This window comes from Giraffa tippelskirchi, chromosome 1 (assembly GCF_054371585.1).
Source record: "Giraffa tippelskirchi isolate mGirTip1 chromosome 1, T2T-mGirTip1v1.2.pri, whole genome shotgun sequence".
Taxonomy (NCBI): Eukaryota; Metazoa; Chordata; class Mammalia; order Artiodactyla; family Giraffidae; genus Giraffa; species Giraffa tippelskirchi.
In genome coordinates this window covers 163,979,928-164,007,500 of record NC_137275.1, presented here as the reverse complement: position 1 = coordinate 164,007,500, position 27,573 = coordinate 163,979,928, and the positions used below count along the sequence as shown (strand labels likewise).

At 40.7% G+C, this 27,573-nt stretch overlaps 1 protein-coding gene across 5 annotated transcripts in view; it reads right to left on the bottom strand.

Annotated features, from left to right (window-relative positions):
- The window catches only part of TJP2 (tight junction protein 2), a 127,457-nt gene that overhangs the window by 86,980 nt on the left and 12,904 nt on the right, over nt 1–27,573 (bottom strand). For 3 of the 5 annotated variants that reach the window (XM_081503443.1, XM_081503473.1, XM_081503517.1), the window contains exon 2: nt 11,623–11,743. The gene's annotated coding sequence lies outside the window, so the exon portion shown is untranslated. Of the gene's footprint in view, nt 1–8,752; nt 9,050–11,622; nt 11,744–27,573 lie in introns of those variants that run through there. The other 2 variants (XM_081503452.1, XM_081503483.1) reach the window with 1 other exon arrangement.

Genomic DNA, 27,573 nt, shown 5'->3' with positions numbered 1-27,573 from the left:
GACTTACAGGGAAAGAAAGTTCTCAGTTCTAAATGGATGGTGGCTTCTACTTGCCTCTTCTCTCACTGCCAATGGTACAAACTCCAAACCCTAGCATACCCCACCCCGTTCCCATTCTCCATCCTGTGTAAGGACTGGGCAATGTTTCTGGCCATGATGGGTTCACCTGGCCACAAAGTTGACAGAAGAATTAGCTGTGCAACTCAGAATCAGCTGGATGGATTACAAGTCTGAGGAGGCCCTGGAACAGTGCTGGGGGGAGTTCTGGTTGGAAGGAGGTGGCTGTGGTCTGGGCTGACCTCAGGGTGCCATATTGTGGATGGGCAGGCTTCTAGGAAACTTATGGGGCTGACCTGGGTGTATTCAGCCTGCTCAACAGGAGTTGAGATACAGCATAATCCAAGTCCAGTCCTGGAGATCATAGAAGCACTTTCTGGGATGTGGTTTCATCTGGACAGACCCTGCTACGGAGTATGCTCTGCCTGTGGAGAGCCCTCTCCTCCTGGCAAGGTGCCCTGGATCCTAAAGGCACTGTGCTCTGCGTTTTGACATCTTTAATTATTTTTACTACTATTTATATTGCAGAGTATATAAAATCCACACTCTTCAGGGAGAGGTGCCACTTGTTAACACCCCATCAAAAAATCCAGAAACCTGGATTAAAAAGTAATTGATTAAATGCACATTATGTGCCACAAATCTTTCAAACACTATTTTAACTCATTTAATGTAAATTCTTCCATTGCCCCTGTATATTTGGTATTATTGCCCTGTTTTAAGATGAAACTGAGCTTCCCAGAGGAAAACAGCTTGTCCAAGGGCATCACCAAGTAGATGATGGGTAAGACTCCAAACCTATCAGACTCAAAGTCCATTCTCATCACTGCTCTCCTGTCCCTCAGTTCACTGTCTACAGTAATAAGGCAACTGCACAGAGTTGGGGTAGAGGTAGGTCTTTGGTTGTTATTATTGTTGTTTTCCTTTTGGTTCTTTTTAACAGACTTAAGAGGGCTTTTGCTGACACAACAACTGAACAAATAATGCTGGGGAATCATATTTGTGAAAATCTTCCTGTGCAATATTAAAAAGGTAAATACCACAAATGTCATTTGACTCCAGCCAATGAGCTAATAGCTAGTACGGATATGAGAGTTGGACCATAAAGAAGGCTGAGTGCCAAAGAAATGATGCTTTTGATGATTCTTGAGGGTCCCTTGGACTGCAAGGAGATCAAACCAGTCAATTCTAAAGGAAATCAACCCTGAATATTCATTGGAAGGACTGATGCTGAAGCTTCAATACTTCGGTCACCTGATGTGACAAGCCAACTCAAGATTGAGGGCAGGAGAAGGGGGCAACAGAGGATGAGATGGTTGGAGGGCATCACTGACTCAAAGGACATGAGTTTGAACAAATTCTGGGAGGCAGTGAAGCACAGGAAAGCCTGGCATGCTGCAGTCCATGGGGTTGCAGAGAATCAGACACGACTGAGTGACTAAACAACAACAATGAGCTAGGAATTAGAATCCTGAAATCAAATATGATTCTAGCGTCTAAGAATTCTCGAATTTCCTCTCCCCAAATAAGTTTCTTAAAAAAAAAAACTTTAATAAGGCAAAATTTTTCCTTTTTAAGGGAAAAAAGTCCTCATCTCCCATGCAAGGGAGGGAATCTAAGGTGAGAGTGGCCCAGGAGACTGTCTGTGTGATATACAAGTCCTCCAGGGAGCCCAGAGGGGCCTCTGGCAACTTGAATTGGTTAATCCTGCAGCACTAAGAATTCAGCATCCCTGACCAATACAGATTATAATTGTTGAAGTGTCTCATTGATTGTCAAAGAATTCTTAGATCTGCAAGGGGCCTTAGGAAAAAAGTTGTTAAGTTTTCCAGGGTAGCCATGCAAAATAGTACAGGCCTCTGAAAACAAAGGAAGCTGGTCCTGGGAAAGGCAATTCCAAGAGGCATTCTATAAAAACTTGAAAACATATAACATACATTTCTATAAAGACAGCTTCTTGATGATAAGAATCACCTGAGGCATCCCAAGTCCCTCCCTGAGATCCTGATTCAGTGGGTCTGAGAAGGGCCCCGGGGAAATTTACATTTCAGCACTGTACCCAGCAGGTGAGTTTTATCATCAGGGAGGTTTAAGAAATTCTGCTGAAGGGACATTGTTACAATTCTCTGACACAAGATAACAAGGTTACCATTTCCAAGGCAGGTAAAACATTCATTTTGAAGGTCAGAAAAGAATTCTTCTGTGGGGAAGGATCAGGGGAAGGGATAGTTACTGATCTGGATAGACATATACACACTGCTATATTTAAAATGGATAACCAACAAGGACCTACTGTATCTCTGCTCAATGTTATGTAGCAGCCTGGATGGGAGGGGAGTTTGGAGGAGAATGGATACATGTATATGTATGGCTGAGTCCTTTTACTGTTCACCTGAAGCTGTCACAACATTGTTAATCAGCTATGCCATGCAAGTTCAGCCATGTTCGACTCTTTGTGACCCCACAGACTGTAGCCTGCCAAGCTCCTCTGTCCATGGGATTTTCCAGGCATGAATACTGGAATAGGTTGCCATTTCCTCCTCCAGGGGACCTTTCCGACCAAGGGATCCAACCCACATCTTCTGTGGCTACTGCATTGGCAGGCAATCCTTTATCACTGAGCCACCAAGGTTATTAATACCATTGTTGTTAATCAGTTATACCCCAAAACAAAATTAAAATTTTAGAAAAAAGAAAAGAATGCTCTTCTTGCAAAATGTCTGGTTTACAAAAGGGTCAGATCTTATAATTCTCTTGGTATGTTGATTTGCATACATATTTGTATATACACATATGTTTGAGTTTCAGTTATTTTAAAATAAATGATACTTATTTACACAAACCATACCACAGATCACACACACACACACACAAAATAGTAAAATGCAATTAAAATGTCACAATCCAGAGCAAACTACTGTTAATAACTGGATGAGCATCCTTCTAGGTACCTCCATGCATAAGTAAGCATGTAGATATCATATATAACATTATACATCTGGGGCTATACTAGACATGCTCTTTTGTTACCTGTTTTTTCTACATAGGAATAGGCAGTTTTCTCATGGCAATATAGTTCTATATCATCATTTTTCCATGTGTGTGTTAGTCGCTCAGTCATGTCCGACTCTTTGCAACCCCACGGCCTATAGCCCGCCAGTCTCCTCTGTCCATGGGATTCTTCAGGCAAGAATACTGGAGTGGGAAGCTGCATAATATTCCCATTTGTATGAATATACCATAATTTGCTGAATAAATACTTCAAAGTTCTTTTAAAAAATGGTATAGAGCAGAGACCCCTAACCTCAAGGCTGTGAATGGGTATTGGTCCACAACCTATTAGGAACCAGGCCACACAGTAGGAGGTGAGTGGCTGAACATTAGAAAAGCTTCATTTGCTGCTTGTCATCACCGGCATTACCACCTGACCCACCATCCCACCCCACCACCATGGTCCATGGAAAAATTTTCTTCCACGAAATTGGTCCCTGGTGCCAAAAAGTTTGGGGACCACTGGTTTAGAGGACAAGGTAAAAATCAGATGGATGAAATTCCTAAGATTTACTTTCCATAGATAATGAGAAAGCAAGTAGTTTGTAAGTTGTTGTTCCTTAGCTGCTAAGTCATGTCCAACTCTTTTGCAACCCCGTGGACTCTAGGCTGCCAGGTTCCTTTGTCCATGGGATTTCCCAGCCAAGAACACTGGAGTGAGTTGCCATGTCCTTCTTTCTCCAGGGGATGTTCCCAACCCAGGGATCCAACCCAAGTCTCCTGCATTGAGGCAGATTCTTTATCACTGTGCCACCTGGGAAGTTCCACAGTTTGTAAGACTCAGGTACAATTCGTAAGATGTATATAGTATAGATAGTATGTTAGTAAGATATGTTAAAAAACAAAGTAGAATAAATGAAGTGCTTTTGTGTTAAGTATAGATGAAAATAAAGAAACAAATAAGAATGTCACTTATAAATAGAAGATTTCCAATGAAGGACAAAGTAAATCTTAAATATTAATATTTAATAAAGCCACAGGAAAACCCCAATAAGATATTTACAAATGTACTAAATATCTAACTTACAATTTTTAGATATAATAATATAGTTATATTATTAATAAATATTTCCTAATAAAATATTAATAATACATAATAAAGCCCAGCTCATGTTGCCTCTAGATTGACAGCTATGTCATCCCTAAATTTATCACTCATTGTGACACCCATTATGTACAATTCTGGCCACATGTATACTCTGCCCCCAAATGCAGGCAAATTACTATTGAGCTACAGCTACTGGCCAAGTATACTTGGCCTGCTTCCCTCCTATGGGGCAAGCCTATGCTGGCTTCAGACACCTTCTATCTGCTAAGCCTCCTGTTCAACCTCAAATCTGGTCTCTGTGACCACACCATCATTGGGGAAAGCTATCACCGCACAGAGACAGGACATGTGAAGACTGCAAGCACAAGATTCCAGAGTGTGGACCTCTCACCTTTTTTATATCCTCACCTAATTATGTTAAAAGTGTTCGAATCTTTTCCCCTTGCATCTCAAAGCATGTTTTCAAGGTGAATAAATCGTGTGACTGAACAACTGACTTTGTTCTCTGAGCCTTTCCGTCTCATTATCTCTGGGAGAGTTTCCTTGGCGGTATTCTTAGAGGCTAAGACTGCATCAAAGTTATTTCCCACACTTCTAGAGTAATGGAGAGAAGCAAGCAGGGTGGGGGGCCATCATGACTAAAATTACACACATAGAAGGTACATCAAATTCTTTGCTAGTCTGGGCCATGAGGGCAAGGGTAACACAAAGTGCAATCTTTCATTTAATTTCAGGAATGTATCAGGTTTTCAGCTTTTCTTGCCTCCAAAGTTATTATCTAAGTTTTTAAATAAATCAATCAATTAATTTTCAAGAGATTCTGATATTTATATCTTATACACTAAATCACATAAGCAGTTTTAGCTATTCTTCCCAATGACATTTTATTTTTCACTTATCTTCTCTCTCCCTGATCTATTTCTAGCTCTCCTGGAACCATCTTCCACTTGCTAAAGTATTTTGATTCTTGTTCTAAATCTTGCCATAAGTATCCTACTGAGCTAAAGCCATCAGAAGAGACAAATTTAACTTTAACATAGTATGAAGCCTCTTTCAAAGTGTGTTGCCAGTTATTTTAGTTACCAGACTTAAGATCTGAACTAAAAATAATCATATATGTAATTATTTTGATTTTTTGACTATCAATAATTATATCACAAATATCCATGTCAAATATGAATAATTATAACCAATCATGTAGTTTTTTCAAAAATCAATAATTTTTTTCAAATATCAATAAAATTAGGATTAGGTAGGGGAATTCCTATCTAGGGTGTTTTGTCTAATCTCACTGTACAATCAGATTACCTCTAAATAAATAAAAACTTTGGCTTAACTGAAACATGCTATCACCAACCACTCAACTAATGAAAATGTGAGGTATCAAAATCAGGACTCCAGTGATGACACCCTTCCCAACCAGAAACTAATTGCATCATTTTATTTTTTTTTTAATTTTTGGCTGTGCTGAGTCTTCATTGCAGTGCACGGGCTCTAGTGTACACGGGCTCAGCTGCCCCCACAGCATGTGGGACCTCAGTTCCTTGACCAGGGATTGAACCAGAGTCCCCTCCTTTGGAAGGCAGATTCTTAACCACTGGACCACCCAGGAAGTCCCTGCATTATTTTATTATAATGGGAACCATAAAATAAGCTGCCTCCAGTCTTCCCCATGCAGCCACAGTACCAGGGGTCCAGTACATGTAGCACACACACAATGTAACTGTTGATTGAAAACTCAACTGCATCTTCCAGCTAGGGAAGAGTCCTTATCCATGAAAATTTCCTGAGGCAGTGCTGTGCTTAGCCCTGTGCCTGTGTACCTAGCCCAGAGGGTACTGGATCCTGAGTGGCTGGAGGAGGAGGAGGAATATGTGGAGGAGGAAGTGCTGAAGAGAGAGACAGGTGGAGGAGGGGAAAAAGGGTGATAGGTACAGAGATTCCTTTAAGAAATGTGGCTGTGAAAAGTAAGAGAGAGGTAGGGCTCTAGGTTCACAGGCCCCTGGTATGTGACCTAGTATGTGTCTGATTCTTTGTGACCCCACAGACTGTAGCCCACCAGGCTCCTCTGTCCATGGGATTTTCCAGGGAAGAATACTAGAGTAGGTTGCCATTTCCTTCTCTACGGGATCTTCCAACACAGGGATCTAACCCATGTTTCCTGCACTGGCAGGCAGATTCTTTACTACTGCGCCATTTGGGAATCCCTTTCACCAGCTGCTGCTGGTGGTGGTGGTGGTGGTTTAGTCGCTAAGTCATGTCTGATTCTTGTGACCCTATGGACTGTAGCCTGCCAGGCTTCTCTGTCCATGGGATTCTCCAGGCAAGAATACTGGAGTAGGTTGCCATTTCCTTCTCCATCACAAGCTCCTAGTCATGTTTTAATTCTTAGGTTCTGGGTTCTCTAAAACATTCAGGAGTATAGTTAAGTTTATGTTTCAGAACCTAGGTTGAATATTACTCATCTCTAATATATGCTATACTTAAAATATCCAGACATCTCAGATTTCCAGAGATAGGCAAATGGCTACCATTCCATCTTGTTGACTTCATGAGTGAAGCATGCACTGTAATTTTTGTTTGGAAAACATATTAGACTATAATTACAGCATTCAAAAGTGGAAACAATCACTTCTTATTTTTATTTTTCTTCCACTTCAATGGTACACAAATTTCTCATGATGAAATTTTGCTTAAATTGCTAAAGTGACAAAAGTCTTTGTACATAAGTATTTGGGGCAATGCTCTTTCATTACAAATACTTAAAGAAGAAAATATGGAATTATTGTGTGAGTACTGACAAAACTACCTGTCTAAAATCTCCATAGCTAGACAATTAAGTTGCTTGAATCCCTGAATGCTGAAACAATTCCAAGTAAAGGTACTTAAAATACAAGTGCAGAACTAATACATTGCTTACAAATATTTAGGTTGGTTTAAGAAGGAAATTAAGAATAGGACATCTATACTATGATAAACGGTGTATTTATAGGTAGTGGTAGTTTAGTCACCAAGCTATATCTGACTCTTGCAACGCCATGGACTATATAGCCCACCAGGCTCCTCTGTCCATGGAATTTCCCAGGCAAGAATACTGGAGTGGGTTCCTGTTTCCTTCTCCAGGCAATCTTCCTGACCCAGGGATCAAACCCACATCTTCTGCATTGCAGGCGGATTCTTTACCACTGAGCCACCAGGGAAGCCCATATGTATAGGGATTTAATGTTTTAATAGCAATGAATTTTCAATTTCATATACTCCAGTGGTCCCCAACCTTTATGGCACCAGGGACCAGTTTTGTGGAAGACCATTTTTCCACAGACTGAGGGTGGGAGTGGGGTGGGGAATAGTTTCAGGATGATTCAAGAGCATTATCTTCATTGTGCATTTTATTACTATCATTAATATATATCAGCTCCACCTCAGATCATCAGCATTAGATCCTGGAGGGTGGAGATCCCTGATATAATCTGGTAATTTCCCACCACTCTCCTTAAACAGGCAGGATAGAAAACTGACATATAAAAATATCTGATGCAGAAACTCAAGAATTAGAAATAAACAGGCTATCAGCTTGGTATCCTGATCTCCACACCACTGCTTTTCCCAGTGAACCATGAGCAAACATAGCTGAAAAAAAAAGGAAAAGCCAGAAAACAAAGTGAAGCACTGGGTGAAAGAACACAGTGATGAATCAGATCTGGGGTTTCAACAAACCCCTGTTACTTGTTAGGTTTAACCTATGCCACTGCCACTATTCAGCTGTTTCTGACCTAGCAAAATGGCAAGTTACACAGCTGGACCTAATGGTTGTGTGATTTATCTAAACCTTCTAAGTTTCCATCTCTGCATCTGTAAAATGGTATAGTGAGTTGTATGGTGTCTCCCCAAATTTCACACGTTGAAGTCCTAGCTCTCCTTACCTCAGAATATGATCTTACTTGGAATTAGGATCCTTACAGAGGCAATCAAGTTAAAGTGAGGTCTTTAGGGGGGGCCCTAATGCAGTGTGACTGCTACCTTAAAATGGGTAAATTTAGACAAAGAGACAGACACACATAGTGGGAAGACGACTACCTTCTAGCTAAGGAGAGAGGCCTGGAACAGATCCTTCCCTCATAACTCTCAGAAGGAACCAATACTGCCCAACACCTTGATTTTAGACTTCTAGCCTCCAGAACTATCAGTTCAGTTCAGTCGCTCAGTCATGTAATACAAACTATGAGATGATACATTTCTATTGTTTACACCACCCAGTCTGCGACAGGTTTTTTTTTTTTTAACTGCAGCCCTAGGAAACTAATACAAATTAAGATTATAGTTGGACCCACATCTCATAGGTGGGTCTGAGAATTCAATGAAAAACAATGCAGCTAAATATTTAGTACAGTACTGAATACACTGTGATAAGCACCCAAATAAATATAAGGCTTTCATCTTTATTACTGTAGGTTGATACTTTATATCAGAATTACAATGGAACTCTCACCACAAACAACTTTTCTTCTCACAGTACAGCATCTCCAGGCCTCTGAGATACAGTCTGTCCTCCCCACATTTTTCTTCCCCTCTCTGCATACCTGGCCAACAACTTACCCTCCTCAGGAGCCCGCTCTCACATAATCACTGCTTCAGGCCTTCTGCTCTGCAGCCCTTTTCACACAGCAGTGTAATTACTGATCTCAAATTAGACTCCCAAGTCCCCCAGACAAGCCTTTACATTCCTCTGGTTTCCTCAGGCAGTGCCATGTGAGCCTGTGAGGGGCTCATTAAATGTTTGAGGAAAGAATCTCTTCACCACAGGTAGGCAAACTGGCCACACACTATCTACAAACAAGCCCAGGCTCTAGCTGTTAAAAGTACTGTCCAGGTTAGTGGTTCTCAAAGTGTAGTGGGGAAACCTGAGCTATCGGCCTGGATGGGAATTTGCTAGCAATGCAAATATCCTGGGCCTCACCCCAGAGGGACTGAGGCCGCAACTCTAGGGAGGGAACCCAAGAATCTGTGTTTTAACAAGCCCTTCAGGTGACTTTGATGCAGCTAAAGTTTGTGAGCTACTGTTCTGTCTCCAATTCCACATGAAGGGGTTGGGCTGCTGCTTGTGAGCTCCCCAGGAATTCCTACAGAAGAGGAGTCCCAGGGGAGAGGGGACCACAGAAGGGGTCTCAGGAGCACGGAAGCAAAAGTTTTTAATTTTCACCTTCAACTCACTTATCTATACCCATATCATGGGATGAGCTGGTGACAACTCTAAACTGTTACTATCTAAATTACCTAACAATGAGAATCCATGTCTAGGAAGTGAGGCTCTGTCCAGACTCCAAGCATCCTTCCAGAAAGCAAAGAGGCAAAGATGATTTTGCTGCATCAGAAAAGTGAACTCCAAAGCCCCTTAAAGTAGCAACAAACAAGTGCCAGGCAAATAGTGCTCTCCAGAGACTTTAAGATCATAAAGGAGGACAGCTGCAGGTAGAAGCTGATGATCAGAAACAGGCAAAGGGCCTACAGGGACCCTCCTCCATCAATGCCAGACATTGCTAATGGGTCACAAAATTCTCACTCAACAAACGTGGACAGTAACTGCATGCTAAGTTGCTTGAATCGTGTCCGACTCTTTGTGACCCTATGGACACAGCCCACCAGGCTCCTCTGTCCACGGGATTCTCCAGGCAAGAATATTGTGTGGGTTGCTGTGCCCTCCTCCAGGGAATCTTCCTAACCCAGGGATTGAACCTGTGTCTCTTAAGTCTTCTGCATTGGCAGGCAGGTTCTTTCCTACTAGCACCAGCTGGGACAGTATCTAGAAATCTTTAACTCCAGGCAGCCACTGTCAATTGATCAGACCTGGCCCTTGCGAAAAACCCATTACTATCCTAGTTTAGGAGTTAAATACTCAAGTTCTGTGGAGTTAGTATGGAAAACAGCTGCTATTACAGGAATCTCACTGCAGTTGGGAATCAGAGGCTATGCAATCTTGGGGAAACCATTTAAAATCTTTGAATCTCAGTTTCCTTATTTGCAAAAGGGAGCTGGCAATAGCTCCTCCAGAATGTTCTAAGGATCAACAAGATGGATGAAAGCCCCTTGTCCAGTCCCTGGCAAATAAATGTCCCTCTTAATAAATGTCCGCTGGATTTGAAACTACAGCCGTGTGGGAAAAACTGCACCACCCAAGCTTGCCTGAAGCTAATTCACCCAGAAACCCAGGTTTCAGTGTTTATCCGTGAAGGAGATGTGGAGTAAGATGCTGGCTTGGGAAACCAAACTGATGTTGAAGGGTATGTGGTCACTAGCATAGGCAATCAGAACCAGGGAGATATTTATCAGGAGAGGCTTGTTTGAGTCCTTATCCAAAGACAATGCCAGCTCCAGCTCCTCCTTTGCCATATCCATACTGAGCCTCTAAATCATTTGACTAAAGCAACAGATCCTACCCAGAAATCTACTTTCAGGAAAACCACTTCTGGGGTTTGGGCAAGCATCTGTCTTATGTTTGGAATGTTTAAAAGCTCCATAGAGAACATCTCAGTAAACAAAACCCACTCCTAGCCTTGTTAGTTCAGTGGAAACTGAGGAATTCCCCACTCAAGTGTCCCAATTTGGACAACTAGATTGGTGTGTGACCAATGCTTGCTATATGTTAACTCATTCAGCTTCATGTTAACAAGCCCTTTTTACAGATGAAGGATCTGGAGCTCACAGACATTAAGATGATCACACAGCCAGAAGGCAGGAACACTAGGATTTGAAGAGCTATCTGCTAGTCACACTCCACTAAATTCCAACACTGATATGAAGCTGGAATCCACCTCGGTAAGGTCCTCAAGTTTAAACAGACAGGAATTTTGAAACAAGCACATGAAAAAAAGATTCTAACCCCATTCTAGCAGCCATGGACTGGCCTATAACCAGGGGTTAAAGTGTAACTAAGAACAAATACATCCTAGCATCTGTCAAAATAGAATTTAATACCTTGTAAATCCCATTTAATTCATTCTTAAAACTGAATCAATAAATAGATAATATTCAGCCCTTTTTCTAAAAGGCTGTATGTAATGAATTTGTAGAAGCCAGTGTGACTGATGTCTTTTTTATTTTCAGCAAAGCACTTTCCACTGTTATATAATTTTGCTATGTCGAAGAAAATGGAAAAAATGTGACCTACCAGAATGACTTATCAACCCTAGACATCAAAATACCTTGGTATGCATTTATTCTGAATAATGAGGGTTAGACCTAGGTGCTTTATCAGCATATGCCCAGAATTACCTATCAATTCAGACCATAAATACAGGTAAGATCTTTCTCTTCTTTGGGAAACAGGCCATTACAATTAAATTTTCTTGGATATTATACAATTTCATTATCAGCAACGTTGAATAGGGTGGCCTTGACTTGTAGGATGTGAGATTATTTAACCAAACTAGGCCAGTAACTAGGCTGATGAGAGACCAAAAGGCAAGTACCTGGTAAAGCAGGCTGTCTGTTGGCTTGTGTCTGTGTTTCCTAGAGCACTTGTGCCAAGAGGTGCAGCTGGGATGCCAATCCCACTCACAAGGAGACGACAGCAAGGTAGTACTTCGCACCCTGAAAAAGACACTACTGTTAAAATTCAGCATGGTCATTCCCAGTTTGGTGAGATCTTTGAAACGTACTGAAATTCACATTCTGTACAGTTTACCCACTTACATTATGGCTTTTAATACATTCACAGACTTGGGCAACCATGACCACAATCCATTTTAGGACATTTTCATTACTTCAAAAAAGAAACCATTTAATCCTCCAATTCCCCCCTTCTTTTCCCAGCTGTAGACAACCACCAATCTAATTTTGTCTCTATAGAGTCACCCCTTCTGGAGATTTCATATAAATGAACTCATATGTGATTTTTTGTGACTGGTTTCTTTCACTTGGCATAACATTTTCAATTTGCATTCAGGGTGTAGCCTGTGTCAGAACCTCACTCCATTGTATGGATATATCATAGTTTACTTATCCACTTTACAGCTGATGGACATTTGGGTTGGTTGTTTCCACTTTTTAGCTATTATGCTCAAATGTGCACATGGACCTAGTTTTCATTTCTCCCAGCTATATATCTAGGAGTGCAATTGCTGTCCTGTTCTTTAAAAAAAAAAAAAAAAAGAGCAAAGAATTCACTTTTGGAGGGGGTACTTCCATGGCAGGCCACAAGTGACATAGTGGTAAAGAATCTGCCTGCCAATGCAAGAGACACAGGAGATGTGGGTTTGATCCCTGGGTCGGGAAGATCTCCTGGGGTAGGAAATGGCAACCCACTTCAGTATTCTTGCCTGGAAAATCCCATGGACAGAGAAGCCTGGCAGGCTATAGTCCCTGGGGTCACAAAGAGTTGGACATGACTGAGCACACACATATCATGTCATGTCTCTGGTGGTCCAGTGGTTAAGACGCTGTGCTCTTAATGCAGGAGGAGTGGTTCAACCCCTAATCAGGGAACTAAGATCCCACATGCTGTAAGGTGCAGCCAAAACAAACAAACAAAAAATTCACTTTTCAGGTTAAAAAAAAAATACCCAGCAGGTGATAAAACATCTAGAGAAAACTTTTTGTCTTTTTAATTTTGGTAAAATACACTTAACTTAAATTCACCATTTTAAAGTATACAATAGAAAAAAACATTTTCAACTAAAAGGGAATTACAATACTGGCTTGTCTCTATACATGTGGGTTTCCCCCAATCAGAAAAGATGGCAGATACTTTTTATTTTAACCCCTCATCCCAAGAAAACCCAAGAAAATGCTTTTTGGACATTTTTATGAATCCTGCCCGTGCCTTTCAAACAGCACAAGGAGACAAGCTCCTTTCTGGGCGGGGCTGGAAACCCAGCAGCCTCATATGGGGACACATCCAGTGGGAGGAGGAATGTGCTTCTCACCAGTTTCGCACATTCCTCTGTCTGCTAGACAAAGTGATATTGTGGCATCTGTGCAAAACACTCCCTACACAATGGAACAAAAATCAGAGAGTGTCCATTTTATTTGTGCAGGCAGGAGACCCATTTCCCTTCTCCAAGGATCAGCAGGAAATGTGGGCACAGGCTAATGCAGGAACATCTGGATATTCTATAAAGCAAGCAGCAGGATTAGAGCCCGGCCCATATATGGTTTCTGTTATTACTTCCCATAATAAATAAATGCCCAGCAAATCAAGATGGACTTGGCTATGCTTTGGGCCTTAGTATGAAATTTTCCTACATGTATCAATGCTAAAGAGAGTTTGCCTCTTTCATTGAAATGGCTTTCTTTTGAATTAAGTCAGTTTTCTGCATTTTGACAACATCCTGATTTTAACTATCTTTTATGATACTGCCTGAGGTTTCTGACATATATAGGAATCTCAAATAACAATCAGCCATTTCTGAAATACAAACTATTGACTAGTGATAGTCGCTCAGTCATGTCCGTCTCTTAGTGATCGCATGGACTGTAGCCTGCCAGGCTCCTCTGTCCATGGAATTCTCCAGGCAAGAATACTGGAGTGGAGTGCCATTTCCTTCTCCAACATTGACTAGGGCTCCCTGTAAATTAAGGAAAAGCTTGGAAGAAAACTAAATACACTTGGTATTCAATAATATTGACAAATATGTAAAATTTTTGTCAGGTAACATGAGTTAGTGCTGGAAAACTTCACAGAATTTTAAAAGGAAAATCCATAAGTGGCTCAGTAATCAGATGTCAATTCTTGTTGTTGTTTTTTTTTTTCATCATGCCATGTACCATGTGAGATCTTAGTTTCCCAACCAGGAATTGAACCTGTGCCCCCTACATTGGGGGCATGGAGTCTTAACCACTGGACCACCAGGGCAGTCCCTGGATGTCAATTTTTTTAAGAGAAAAAAAATTTTTTTCTACTTGTGGCTATTTTTTAAATAATTTATTTTTATTGTTGGTTACACATGGTCTTGGTTGCTGCACACGGGCTTTCTCTAGTTGTGGCAGGTGGGGGCTACTCTTTGTTATGGTGCACGGGCTTCTCACTGTGGTGGCTTCTCTTATCGCAGGGTCTGGGCACATGGGCTTCAGTAGTTGCAGCTTGCGGGCTCTAGAGCACGAGCTCAGTACTTGTGGTACACCAGGCTTTGTTGCTCCGCCACATGTGACATCTTTCCAGACCAGGGATTGAACCTATGTCCCTTGCATTGGCAGGCAGATTCTTCTCCACTGTACCACCAGGGAAGTCCTAGGGCTATTTTAAAACCAAGTAAGCAATGTCAAATATTTGCCAGTGTACCTATCGTGTTGGGCATTGGGGTCAATAAACACATGTGCAAGTTATCCCATCTGTGCTTCAATAAACTTGCAACATTCAGTCAACTGGTTGGCAGCTGGTTTTGACCTATCATATGATTACAGTTTGTAGAGTAGAAGCTCCAGAACAGCTCTGTTTGCAGAAGCAAGACAAAGTACTAAAAGGAGGAAGGGGCTGGTATGAAAGAATTCCTTGAGGTCTTGAAAACTCAATCATGACCTGACTTCCAATTATGTTCTAAAACCCAAAAGGAGCTGCTCATAATTACTATGCAGTATTACATGTATGTTGCAGCAATTAGAATAGTTCTGAAAAAGAATGAAAGGGACAGAATCCTTGGAAGAAATATTGGCCCCACTATTTAGTCAACCAGCTCAAGAGAAATCTTCAGTCAGAATGCTCGTGGGCAGATTTCCCTCCGTAGAAGCACAACTTATCACCTACCTTCTAACCACTGAGACATCTAACAGCTGCAGGGAGGGAAGGTATTGGGACATAATTTTTAGGAAGGTCAGAGAACTGTGAGGTCAAGAGGGAACAAGTAGGATATCATGGAACGGGCTGCTCTAGATGCTTGTTCCTCCAAGTGTGGGTCATGGACCATCCACTGGGTTGGCATCACCAAAACTGAGAGTATCAGCTATAAGCATATTCAAATGCAGACTTTCAGGCCCCACCACTTCTACAGCATTAGAACCTGCATTTTAATAGAGTGGATCATATGCACATTAAAGGCTGAGAAATAAGATATCAAGGTGCCGCTGAAGGATTTAGAACTTATTTACTAAATTAAACAGTGGAGATAATCCCTTCTAGGATACCAAGAAAGGAGAGTTTACTACAAGGTTAGTGAAGGATATTAATATGTCCACAGAAAGGCTGTGTCAAGTGATAAAGTCAGCAAACAAAAAAAATGAGGATCAGCAAAATACTCTTTTGTCCATGTATATTCAAAGAACTCAAAGTATTACAGATATAAGGAAGATCTTGACCTGCGATGCAGAGATTATTTCATCAGGCTTAAACAACTGTTTTTTTAAGGGAATTAAAAAAAAAAAAAGGAACATTCAACTCTCCTTATTAAGGATCACTTTGGAATGAATGCTTTGACTTCTGTTTGGCTAGACTTGGGAAATTGAGGATAACCAGAGGTGGTTCTACCAAGGGCATTTACTCATTTTGATGGCTGGAAAAGGTTATCTCCAAAAAGAAATGAATAATGTGGCAATCAATTTACACATCTGAGTCATGCATGTTTGTTTAGAGTGAATCCTTTAATGACTGGTCCTGAGACAGAAACTAAGAACATCCAGTTGCTGTCTGAGGGCTAAGTCTTCGATCATGATGACTCAAATGAGGCTGTTTCACACTTGTAAAATTTGAAGACTAAATTACAACTAAGGAATGGTAAAGATATATAGCATGTGTATTGCAGCTTCCCAGGTCTCCAAACTATATGTCTAGAACAAGTATCCCTCATTATTCACAATATTCCATACTTGGCCTGGGGATCCTCCCAACTTGATCCTCTCAGTTGTCCACCCATCAACAGGTTTTGGCATGATATATGAAGCTTGCCTGCCATCTTCAACAAAAGGTCCTCCCAGCTCTAAATTTCTGTCATTTTGGGGCAAAAAGTTATGCCCAATCTCTAGGAGCTACTTGAAGAATCACAATGTGGTCATTACAACATGTTTTCCATAGCCATCACTAAACACTGACCCACATCACCTCTCCTAGGGTCACTCTATACCTCTTGCACCCTCTACACATATATACACTTCCTTTTACTTTCAGGTAGGTAGGTAGATTTAGTCACTAAGTCGTGTCCGACTCTTGCGACCCCATGGACTATGGGGACCCCACCAGGCTTCTCTGTCCATGGGGATTCTCCAGGCAGGAATATTGGAGTGGGTTGCCATTTCCTTCCCTAGGGGAGATTACTGACCCATGGATCGAACCCAGGTCTCCTGCACCAGCAAGCAGACTCTACCATCTGAGCCACCAGGGCAGCAAAATTATCATCATCATCATCTTGCTGCCTAGGATTCCATTCTAAAGCATCTCTGAAATTTCCCAAAGAGACATCTAGTTTGTTTCCAATAAAAACTATCTTGTAGAGTCAAAGAGGATCTACCTAAATCAAGTGTCTCAACAGCAATACTATGCAATACTATGGACATTTTGCACTGGATAATTCTTTATTGCATGGGGGGTGAGGAGTGGGGAGGGAGGCAGGGAGTGCTGTCCTGTCCATTGTAGGAGGCTGGGCAGCATCCCAGGTCTCTACCTGCTTGATACCAGTACCACCCCCACCTTCCCAGGGTTGGAACAACCAAAACTATAACCAGAAATTGCCAAATATCCTTTAGGGGACAATTTCTGCCACTGCACCTCCTCCCTTGCAAACTACTGACTTAAATGATTATACTGAATGTATATTGTTTATACGATAAAAATAAGCTAGAGACTATTTTCTTTTTATTTACTTTTAATTTTTTTTTCCCCTATTTTCTTTTAAAAAGAAATACCATTAGCTACACAGATGCCTCAAGCTGATCCTTGAGTGAATGCCAAGTGTTCGGCTTGTTCAGTTTAAAAATTGAATTCAGTCCCTGCATGTGTATCATACAGGAACTTTCAGTTAAACTTCTCAACATGTAAAAGACACAAAAGAGGGACTTCAGAGAAGAAAGTCAGAACTGAGGCCTCTTAACCCTTCTTCAATATGGTAGATTGGGGAGGAGTGGGGGGGCGCTGAAGAAAGACATGTTGAAGCAAAGACTGCTGCTTCAAGAAAAGTAATTACCTGAAAAAGTCTGCATGTACACTTCAGTCAGAAAAATACTTGCATTGTCAGAAAAAAATTGAGGCACAATTTACTTCATTTCAAGAACTGCTACATTAATAGACCATGTAAAAATTTTTTCAAAATTGTAAAATTAAAATATCTGAATGCAAAAATGAGCTCAAAACACACGCATTCCTTCATCTTCTTGACTGCTAGACCAGGAATTTCCTTAGAAGATTATACATGAATTTCAATACTGACTACTTTAATTCAGTCTGGGGAGACCGTATCTGCCAGGAAGAAATGATCTGCATTTATTGAGACAACACAAATTTGGAATCTGAGCTCAGGCTGAACTTGAAATAGAGTTTAACTTTAGCCATTAAAAAAAAGGTAGTGTGCTTAGAAAATGAATATGATAAATAAGACATATATATAAATTGCTTTGGGGAGCAGTGTTATTTAAAATTCTGATGAGAATTAAACAAATGGGAGGTTAACTACAAAAAAAGAAAAGAAAGAAACAAGTTCCCAATGAAGAACTCAACATCTATTACCCTCATGACAGGGATGACCCTTGAGTCCACCTAGGCCCCCAACACACACACAAAGCACCTTCTGGTCTCCTCTGCTTACCCAGGTTGCTGCCAGAGGTTCACATGTCTTCTGCTCTCAGGAAGAAGTTCTCTTTTGTTAAGTGGAGTGATGCCCACTGCTGCTTCCAGAATAGTCATATATTTCTTGTACCTCATCTTGTCCCTCTCAGTACAAGGTCAAGGAAATTTGGGGCAGTGTTCCGCTGAAGCAGATGAAGTAATCTTAGCAACACTGGAAGCCGCTCTACTTTTAGATGCTCAGTGCATCCCCAGCCAGTGCTATTAAACTCTACTGTGGGGGGTAATGCATGGGGGCGAGGCCAAGGCCAAACCACAAATAAATAAATAAGTAAAAGCCTTGTTCAGATTTCCCTGCAATGTCAGTATTATATAAGGCTAGAGAATTTTGAATAAAGCACTAATGAAAATGATTTGCAGGATGATGGTGGTTCTAAACACAGTGATCTAATGTACACTCCCCAATTAATCCGCACATAAATCTTTTGAAGCCACTAATCCTTCAAGTACTAATGGCACAGGAGGTGATTTATCTCAAGGTCTGGAAATAATTGATCCAAAAAGCCTGCAAGCCTCTGGGTGAACTAAAACCAGAAGCAGATCTGCTCCTTTTACAAATTCTTCTCTCTAAAAGGCTGCACTTGACACAGAAGAAGGGCGTTCCAGTTGTCATTTATGGCAATGCATTTCTACATGCTATAAACTTGTTGCTTAAGTCAGTTGCAAAGCAAAGATTAATTGAGAAACAATTTTTTTCTTTTTAATTATTTTTATAAGTTTTTTTTTTTAATGTGGAATATCTTTAAGTCTTTATTGAATTTGTTACAATATTGCTTCTGATTTATGTTTTGTTTTTCTGGCCAGAGGAATGTGGGATCTTAGCTTCCTGACTAGGGATTGAACCCACGCTCTTGCATTGGAAGGTGACGTGTTAACCACTGATGGCCACGGAAGTCCTGAAGTATCTTTACCTCTAAAACCCAGCATGGGTGAGCTCTGCTAGCATGAAAGTGTCTCCTCTCAGCCTTAAGGACTTTTCCTACCCTTTTTCCATGGGGTAAAGGTGGATGCTCCATCATAGAGGTCCATCTAATGGGTCATGGTACACAGGACCCAGACTGGGTGGACTAGCCTTCCCTGGGATGAAAATAAGACTTTCAGAGAAACGCCCTCTTTCTACCGGTGTTGACAACAAGGGCTGATAGGAAGTTAGAACTGTTGGCAATCATGCTCCCTACCAGGTAGAGAGGGGGTCACCACTAGTTGATAAGAAAAACAGTATGAGGAGAAATGTGACGACATCATTTGAGTTTCTGAATCCAGCTATGCCTGACCATGCTAGGAGATATCTGGTACATTTTTACTAAGATAACGAATTCATTTTTGTGAAACTTAATTTTAATTGAGTTTTTGTTATTCTGAAAGAGTTCTGATTTATATGCCTTCTTGACCACTTCTTCAAGCTATTTTCTATTTAATGCAATGTAAGTTCTACTGCTACTTATCTAAACAAACTCATACACAGAAGGGAAGTAAAATTGAGGAGCATCATCCTATAATACTTCTGACTAACCTAGACATTCATAATTATTAAGTGTCCCAAGCCCATGTCCCCCAAATCGTGAACTCTTCTTCCACAAAATCTCTTTCTTGATAGCAAATTTCATTTTTTTTAAATCTAAGGGACGTAAAACAGTGGTCTCCAAAGTGGGTGCATATACCAATAATCTTTGGGGTGTGGAAAGAAAATATTAAACCATCTATTTCTTTTTCATCTCTTGTCCATTAAAGTTTTAGTTTGAGCATTTGTTATTCAATATTTGTAATGTTTGCTTTTGGAACTAATATATTTTAAATTACATAAAAGTATAGTTCTGTGTGTGTGTGTGTGTGTCTGTGTGTGTGTGTATGTATATATTTTGGCCACACAGCATGTGGGATCTTAGTTACCAACCAGAAGTTGAACCTGTGTTCCCTGCAGTAGAAACCTGGAGTCTTAACCACCAGGGAAGTCCCCGAAGTATATAATTTATAAAGTAATATACTCATATATATTATAGAATATGCTTAAAAATCTGATGGGGTATGTGAGCAAAAAAGTTTCATGGTCAGTAACTTAACCCTTCAACTGCTTTCTAAGCCTCAATTTCCCTCTTGATGAGAGGCCTGAACTGATGAACGCTAAATTATTTTCCAATAACAGTAACAGACTGTGAGCCTCCACTTCCTGATTATAATATTATAGTCAGCCCTCCATATCCATAGATTACTATGCACAGATAAAACCAACCCTGGACTGAAAATATTGGGGGAGGGGGATTCCAGAAAGTTCCAAAAGGCAAAACTTGAGTTTGCCTAGCTCTGGCAACTGTAGGATATAGCATTTACATTGTACTCACAACTATTTACACAGCATCTACATTGTAGTTACAACTATATATTTATGCAGCATTTACACTATTAGATATTATAAGTAATTTAGAGATGATTTAAAGTATACAGGAGAATGGGTTGCACATTGTTTGCAAATACTATGTCATTTTATATGAGGTACTTGAACATCTCTGGATGTCAGTATCCCTGGGGGTCCTGGACCCAATCTCCCATGGATACTGTACTGTAACTGACCACAAGTAAGTAGTGAACACAAAGGACAAACCATTTTGTCTTGAAATATTTCATTTTCATAGTATTTATGAATATTACTCCCACTGGTTGTTCTACAAACAATTAGTACCAGTTAGTCACTGGAATTCTTTTATAGGCTGAACTTAGTTGGCTACAGCTGTCACTGCTCAAAAAAGCTCTAGTACAGCCCTCATTTAATCATATAGGATGGTGTAATTATACTTACATAACAGTCTTTGTTCTAACAATTTGTATTCCTAATGACATGCAATAAAAATTACTACACAACCCTCTCAAACAACAAATGAAGTCTGAGTTACCACCAACAAAAAAGCAAGCTATACTTGTTAGCCATTGGAAGCTGTTTTACTACAATGAAACTGACACAATACTTTTTAAAATGGCATGTTTTAAAGTTTAATTGTCTATAGGAATTTCTGATGCATTTGACATAACTTACAAAATGATTCTTATCTATGATGATCTCATACAAAATTAAAATTTGGTCTTTTATTAGGAATTCTCCCTTTGCAAGTAACTAGAAAGAACTTGTTTTTCTTCCACGAATGAGTTGTTCAGTTTTCTATTCTTTCTTAAGAATTGTCATCTTTGTATGAACTCCCTCATAATACTACATGAGGACAATAACACGGGAAAAAATTAATAAATTTAGTCAAAATTTGTAATATGTATGTAATACATACAGATATGTGTGGATTGAAAACTCAAGGTTTGCCTTTTGGAACTTTCTGGAATCTCCCTCCCACAATATTTTCAATTATATACAGATATGTAATTACATGACTATTTTCTTTGTACTTCTAGAAAGTCTTGGGAAATTTTCATTTACTTGGTTAACTCCAATTTCTAGAGTTCTAGAAATTCTTTATAACTACAACTATTTGATTAAAAATCACTTATTTTTAAAAAATTGTTAAATATATATGATCCAAAAACCTTTTAAATCAGGATGCTCAAGTTCTCTTTCTGAATGCTTAAAACTGGCTATAAAAATCACAGATAAAGCTGACCTTCCCTTTGAACTGATGATGTCTACTTATTCCTGCTGGAGGAAAACAGTGGACATCCTTCTTCACACAGTATTCTAACTGTTCCTGTGTTTTAGAAGTATAAAAATGGAAATGAACTAATGCCCCAAACAGGCTGTTATACAGGGTGTGGTTTGCTTTACAGGGAGCTGAAAAAAGCCTTAACTAAAAGTAGAACAGTCAGGGAAACCGTCCTTTTTTTTTTTCAACTCCACTACAAACAAAATAAACTATGACTTAAGGCATCATTTCATCCCTGCCAACCCCCAATAGCTTCATTAAAATACAGCTTTACATATTTGCTACTCAGATGAGCCACTAGAACACTGTTAGAAAAACAGACTACGCAGTGTAAAAGAATTACAAAGAGTTCAAAGTTGTGCCTCTCCTACATTTAACACCCACCTCCCTGTCAACTCAAACTCATATTCTCTCTTCATAGCCAGTCTCAAAGTGCACTGTATTGGGTTTATACCATGACCTTCAACTGGATACACCAAATCTGTCCTTTCAACCCTGTCCCCCCACTCAACCCAGTATTTAACTGAAGGAATCCACTGCCCAGCCCCCAGCAGCAGTTGCTTCTTGCCTTTCCTGTCTCTTGCATCCTCCTCCTGGCTCTCGCAGCATGAGACCTTGAAGTCATCCTCACCCATTTCTGGGGTGTCCAGTCATACCAACCCCGTGACACAGGGAAAGAAAGCTGAGTTTAAATGAGAAGACCTGATTTGAATCCCACCTCTGCTGTTTAACACTATGTGACCCTGAACAAGTCACTTGACCCTTCTGAACCTATTTCATTATCTGTAAAGCTGGAAGACCACCACGCAGGGATGGCTTTAAATAATAAATGAGATGGTGTATTTGTATCTCCCTCCCTTCCTTCCATCTCCTCTGTCTTTTCCCCATTCCTAATATCTCTTCAAGAAACCTCCGTAAATCCTCATTTATTTGTAGGCAAACATAAGGAGTACTTACACACTTCTGTCCTTTCCCTGCAGCTACAAAAAAAGCCCAAAGCTGAGTAGTTTTGTGGGGAAAAAGGGGAGACTGACTAAAGGGTACAGGAGCCCAGAGGCTAGAGTAAATAATGAAAACTATTAAAAAAAAAAAAAAAAGGAGAAAGTAGTGTCCGCAGGCTTGCTGTAGGAAGCAAAGGAAAGGGGCCCAGCTTAGGTGTTACTCACCAACTGGGGAGGTTCTTCCTACCATATTTCACAGATTTTTAGTTTCTGCTAGTTAAGTGTTAGTCTCTCAGTCATGTCCAATCCTTTGCGACCCCAAGGACTGTAGCCCACCAGGCTCCTCTGTCCATGGGATTCTCCAGGCAAGAATACTGGAATGGTTTACCATTACCTTCTCCAGAGGACCTTCTCAACCCAGGGATCAAACCCAGGTCTCCTGCACTGCAGTCAGATTCTTTACTTGAGCCTGAATAATTAGAAGCCAAAAGAATCATATCTCTCAAATAACTTGAATACATAGTAATTCTACAAGTACCTTCTTTCCTAAAAGATAAAAAAATTTTAAACTTCTTACATGAGGGAAATTTACTCCTTATTAATATTATAAAAATTGTACCAAAAAAAAAAAAGAGTTCCCTAGTGGCTTAGTTGGAGAAGGCAATGGCAACCCACTCCAGTATTCTTGCCTGGAAAATCCCACGGACGGAGGAGCCTGGTAGGCTGCAGTCACTGGGGGTCATGAAGCGACAGACACGACTGAGCAACTTCACTTTCACTTTTCACTTTTATGCATTGGAGAAGGAAATGGCAACCCATTCCAGTGTTCTTGCCTGGAGAGTCCCAGGGACAGAGGAGCCTGGTACGCTGCCGTCTATGGGGTGGCACAGAGTCAGACACGACTGAAGCTACTTAGCAGCAGCAGCAGTAGTGGCTTAGTGGTTATGATTCAGCATTTTCATTGCCATGACCCCGGTTCAATCCCTAGTCAGGTAACTAAAATCCTACAAACCACACCGTGTGGCCAAAAAGAAAGAAGGAAAGAAAATGGAAAAGAAATTGTGTTCATGTTACATTTCTACTCTGAACCTAGAGTTGCAGGATTCCAGCAGATCTCTTGCTTGGGAGCAGATGTGCAATGGCACTGCACAGAGTTTAGAACACTGACAGGAGCTGGGTTAAGTCAGGAAGGGCTTGGCCATTCATCGGGTAACCTTTGGAAAGGGACAGAAGCTCCAGAACTTGGTAGGGACTACACAAGGTGTGAAGTATGGAGATCCAGCAGTCTGCGGCCAGTGGCTGGAGAGTGTATGTGCTCAGTCACTAAGTCATCTCCGACTCTTTGCAACCCCATGAACTGTAGCCCTCCAGGCTCCTCGGTCCATGGAATTTTCCAGGCAAGAATACTGGAGTGGGTTGCCACTTCCTACTCCAGGGGATCTTCCTGACCCAAGGATCAAACGCACGTCTCCTGTGTGTCCTGCATTGGCAGGCGGATTTTTTACCACTGAGCCACCTGGGAAGCCCTGGCTAGAGAGAGCAGTTCAGATAATCTCACATCTCACCTGCCGACATGTGCCCTCAACTTCCTTAGCATGAATTGGGGTGCCTCACCAGCCAGGACTGAAGTCCAGCTCCACCACTAACTAGCTGTAGTGATCATGGATAAGTCACTCAATGTCTCTATGCCTCAGTTTTATTATTTGTAAAGTGGGGTTAATCATAGCACTGACCTCACAGGCCTGTTTTAAAAGCTAAATCAGAGGCACAAACTTTCAGTTGCAAAATATATGAGTCATGGGTATGAAATGTACAGTATGGGAAATATAGTTAATAACTGTGTAATATCTTTTATGGTGACATTATAAGTAGATATAACATGGTGATCATTTTGAAATATATAGAAATACCAAATCATCATGTTGTGTACCAGAAACTGCCACAGCACTGTAGGTAAGTTATTCTTCAAAAACAAACTTATAGAAAAGGATATCAGATATATGGTTAGTGGGAGTCGGGAGAGGCAGTCAAAAGGTCAAATTTCCAGTTATAAATAAGTACTAGGAAGGTACAGTACAACATGATAAATATAATTAACACTGCTATATGTTTTATATGAAAGTTGTTGAGAGTATATTCTAAAGTTCTCATCACAAGTTTTTTCTATTTCTTTAATTTTGTATCTATACGAGATGATGAATTTCACTAAACTTATTGTGATACTCATTTAATGATGTATGTAAGTCAATTCATTATGCTGTACACCTTAAACTTACACAGTGCTGTATGTCAATTATATTTCAAAAAAACTAGAAGGGAAAAAATAGAGAAATTTTTTAAAAAAAGCTAAATCAGTTTTTACATGTAAAGCACTTAGCACATGTAATGTCCAGCATATGTGTTATGTAAATGTGTCCTTTTCCTTGCGCTATGTCTTCCATTTCTTCCAGAAAGCTATCCTTAGTTGAACCCCTTAGACAGGGCTAGGTTACTCTTTCTTCTGCCCTCTCAAATATGTTCTGTTTAATCTATCAAAAGTAGAACCAAAATGAATTTAAATTACACGTTTAGGCATGTGCAGAGGGTAGGGGTGAGTTTCCTGGGCCATCAAGAAGATTAATCAAAGGTTAAGAAGGAGTCCTGGGCAGCACTGGGGGTTGAGTTCCACACTGATCCAGGACTGGACCCAGTCCTCTCCAGTGGTGGACTGCCCGGCCATCAGACACAGGTTTGGTTCTGAGCAGAGACCTGATCACAGAGTGATCACAGTACCGTGGTCAAACTGGCTTCAGAGCCTTAATGTGGGGCCCCTGGAGGAGCATCATCCTGCCCCACAGGGGTACTTTGGGCAAACCCAGGAGAAACTTCAGAGTTCAAGGCAGAAGAAGTTGATGATGTGATCCCCCGTCCTGCTTTCCTGGGACATCAGTGGGAGATGGTGGAGTGTACATGACAGCTGCTGTGTTAACATCTCTCTTGGTTCCAGGCAGAATTTCTTATTCTGACTTATTAGTTTGTGAGGGCTGACATAACAAAGGACCATAGACTGGTGCCATAATAACAGAAATCTATATCTCAGTCTGGAGGCTGAAGTTCAAAATCAAAGTGTTGAGAGGATTGGTTCTTTCTGAGGGTCGTGAGGCAGAGCTGTCTACTTGGCTTATAGATGGCCATCTTCTCCCTATGTCTGTATATCATCTTTGTGTTGTATGTTTCTGTGTCCAAATTTCCTCTTCCTAGAAGGACACAAGTGATACTAGCTTAGGGCCCACCCAAATGTCCTCAATTTTACTTGATTACTTCAATTAAGCCTTCATTTCCAAATAAGATCAATTTTGAGGTGCTAGGAGTGAGGATTTCAACAAATGAATGAGGGGGATACAATTCAATCCATAATGCTGCCTAAAATTGGGGGGGGGGGGAGGAAAGCTCTCATCAAGTGAGATGAAAAAGACAAAAGCCCAGAAGAAATGGGTTGCCTGGACATGTCCAGCCTGTGATTCGATCTAGCATATATGCTTTACTGCAAATCAACTGGGAAAAGAAAAATGCTCCATGTTCAAGATGAGCCAGCATCTGGTACTGTGAGAATGATCGGTTCTCTGGAAGCTGCACCCAACAAAATACAAGAGGGAGCAGTTAAATCTCATGTAAAAGTATTATGAGCAGCTGAGAAAGACTTGGGATCTCCAGATGTCACTCTAGGGCTTGTGTGGCAAAGTCAGATCAAGTGTCTGGTGGGACTAGGAGAAGCTCACTGAAGATCAGCTTCTACCCACAGACATAGAAAATAAAATTGTGGTTAAAAAAGGAGGAAGACGGGGGAAGGGAGGGATAAATGAGGAGTTTGGCATTAACATATACACACTACTATACAGTATATAAAATAGATAAACAACAAGGACCTACTGTATGGCACAGGGAACTATACTCAGTATCTTGTAATAACCTATAATGGAAAATAATCTTTAAAAGTATATGTATTGGGACTTCCCTGGTGGTCCAGAGGTTAAGAATCCACCTGCCAATGCAGGGGACACAGGTTTGATCCCTGGTTCAGAAAGATCCCACATGCCATGGAACAAGTAAGCCCATGCACCACAGCTAATGAAGCCTGAGTGCAGGCTTGTGTTCCACAACAAGAGAAGGCACTATAATGAGAAGCCTGTGCATCGCAACAAAGAGTAGCCCCTACTTGCCACAACTAGAGAAAGTCCATGTGTAGCAACAAAGACCCAGCCCAGCAAAAAACAAATTAATAATTTTAAAAATTATTTTTAAAAACATATAAAGCATATATATATATATAACATGACATTGTAAATCAACTATATTTCAATAAAAATTTTTTAAAAGAGATAAGCTTCTCTTGGAGAAGAGAATGAGGTAATAAATTGTAATCAGAGGATGTCAACAATGTTGATGACCAGGCACAAAGATCCATGAGGGAACTGACTAAAGTTCCAAAACCAAGCATGCATCTCACCACCCAAGATGGAGAGAAAAATCAATTCTCACCAACGCTGCAGAAGAGACCAGAAAAGCAGAGCCAATAGGTCATCTTAGTGATGTCAGATTGAGAAAGCCTCTAGTGAAAGTGTAGTCTCAAACACTCACGAGAGAGGAAATGAGATGATGCAACTCATCATGAGAAAGAAATGCAGCTTGTTGGGCTATTATCTGTCAAGACAGAGAAAGAGGAGGGAAGGTCTGAAGCAAATGACAAGCTGAGTTGTGACCATGAGGAGCAGGAGAACTTGAAGAAAAGCTGCAACGACTCCATCTTCTTCTCAAAGCCAAATTCTACTCCTTCAGAAGGAGCTTACGGTTGTTGGTTTGAGAGCATGGGAGGCTGGATAAAACTTCTCAAGACAGAAGAGTGCAGACTTGAGACAAAAAATAACCGTAAAAGCAATGAAACTTGAACCACAGCAATTCAGGGAGAAGGCAGTATTACTGACCCCATTTACAAAGAGAAAACTAAGGCTCAGAGTGGAGAAACCTGCCCTAGATCTCACAGCTCCTAAGTGGCAGAGGCAACATTCAAGCCCAGGTCTGACTCTTTCTTACTTTGCTCTA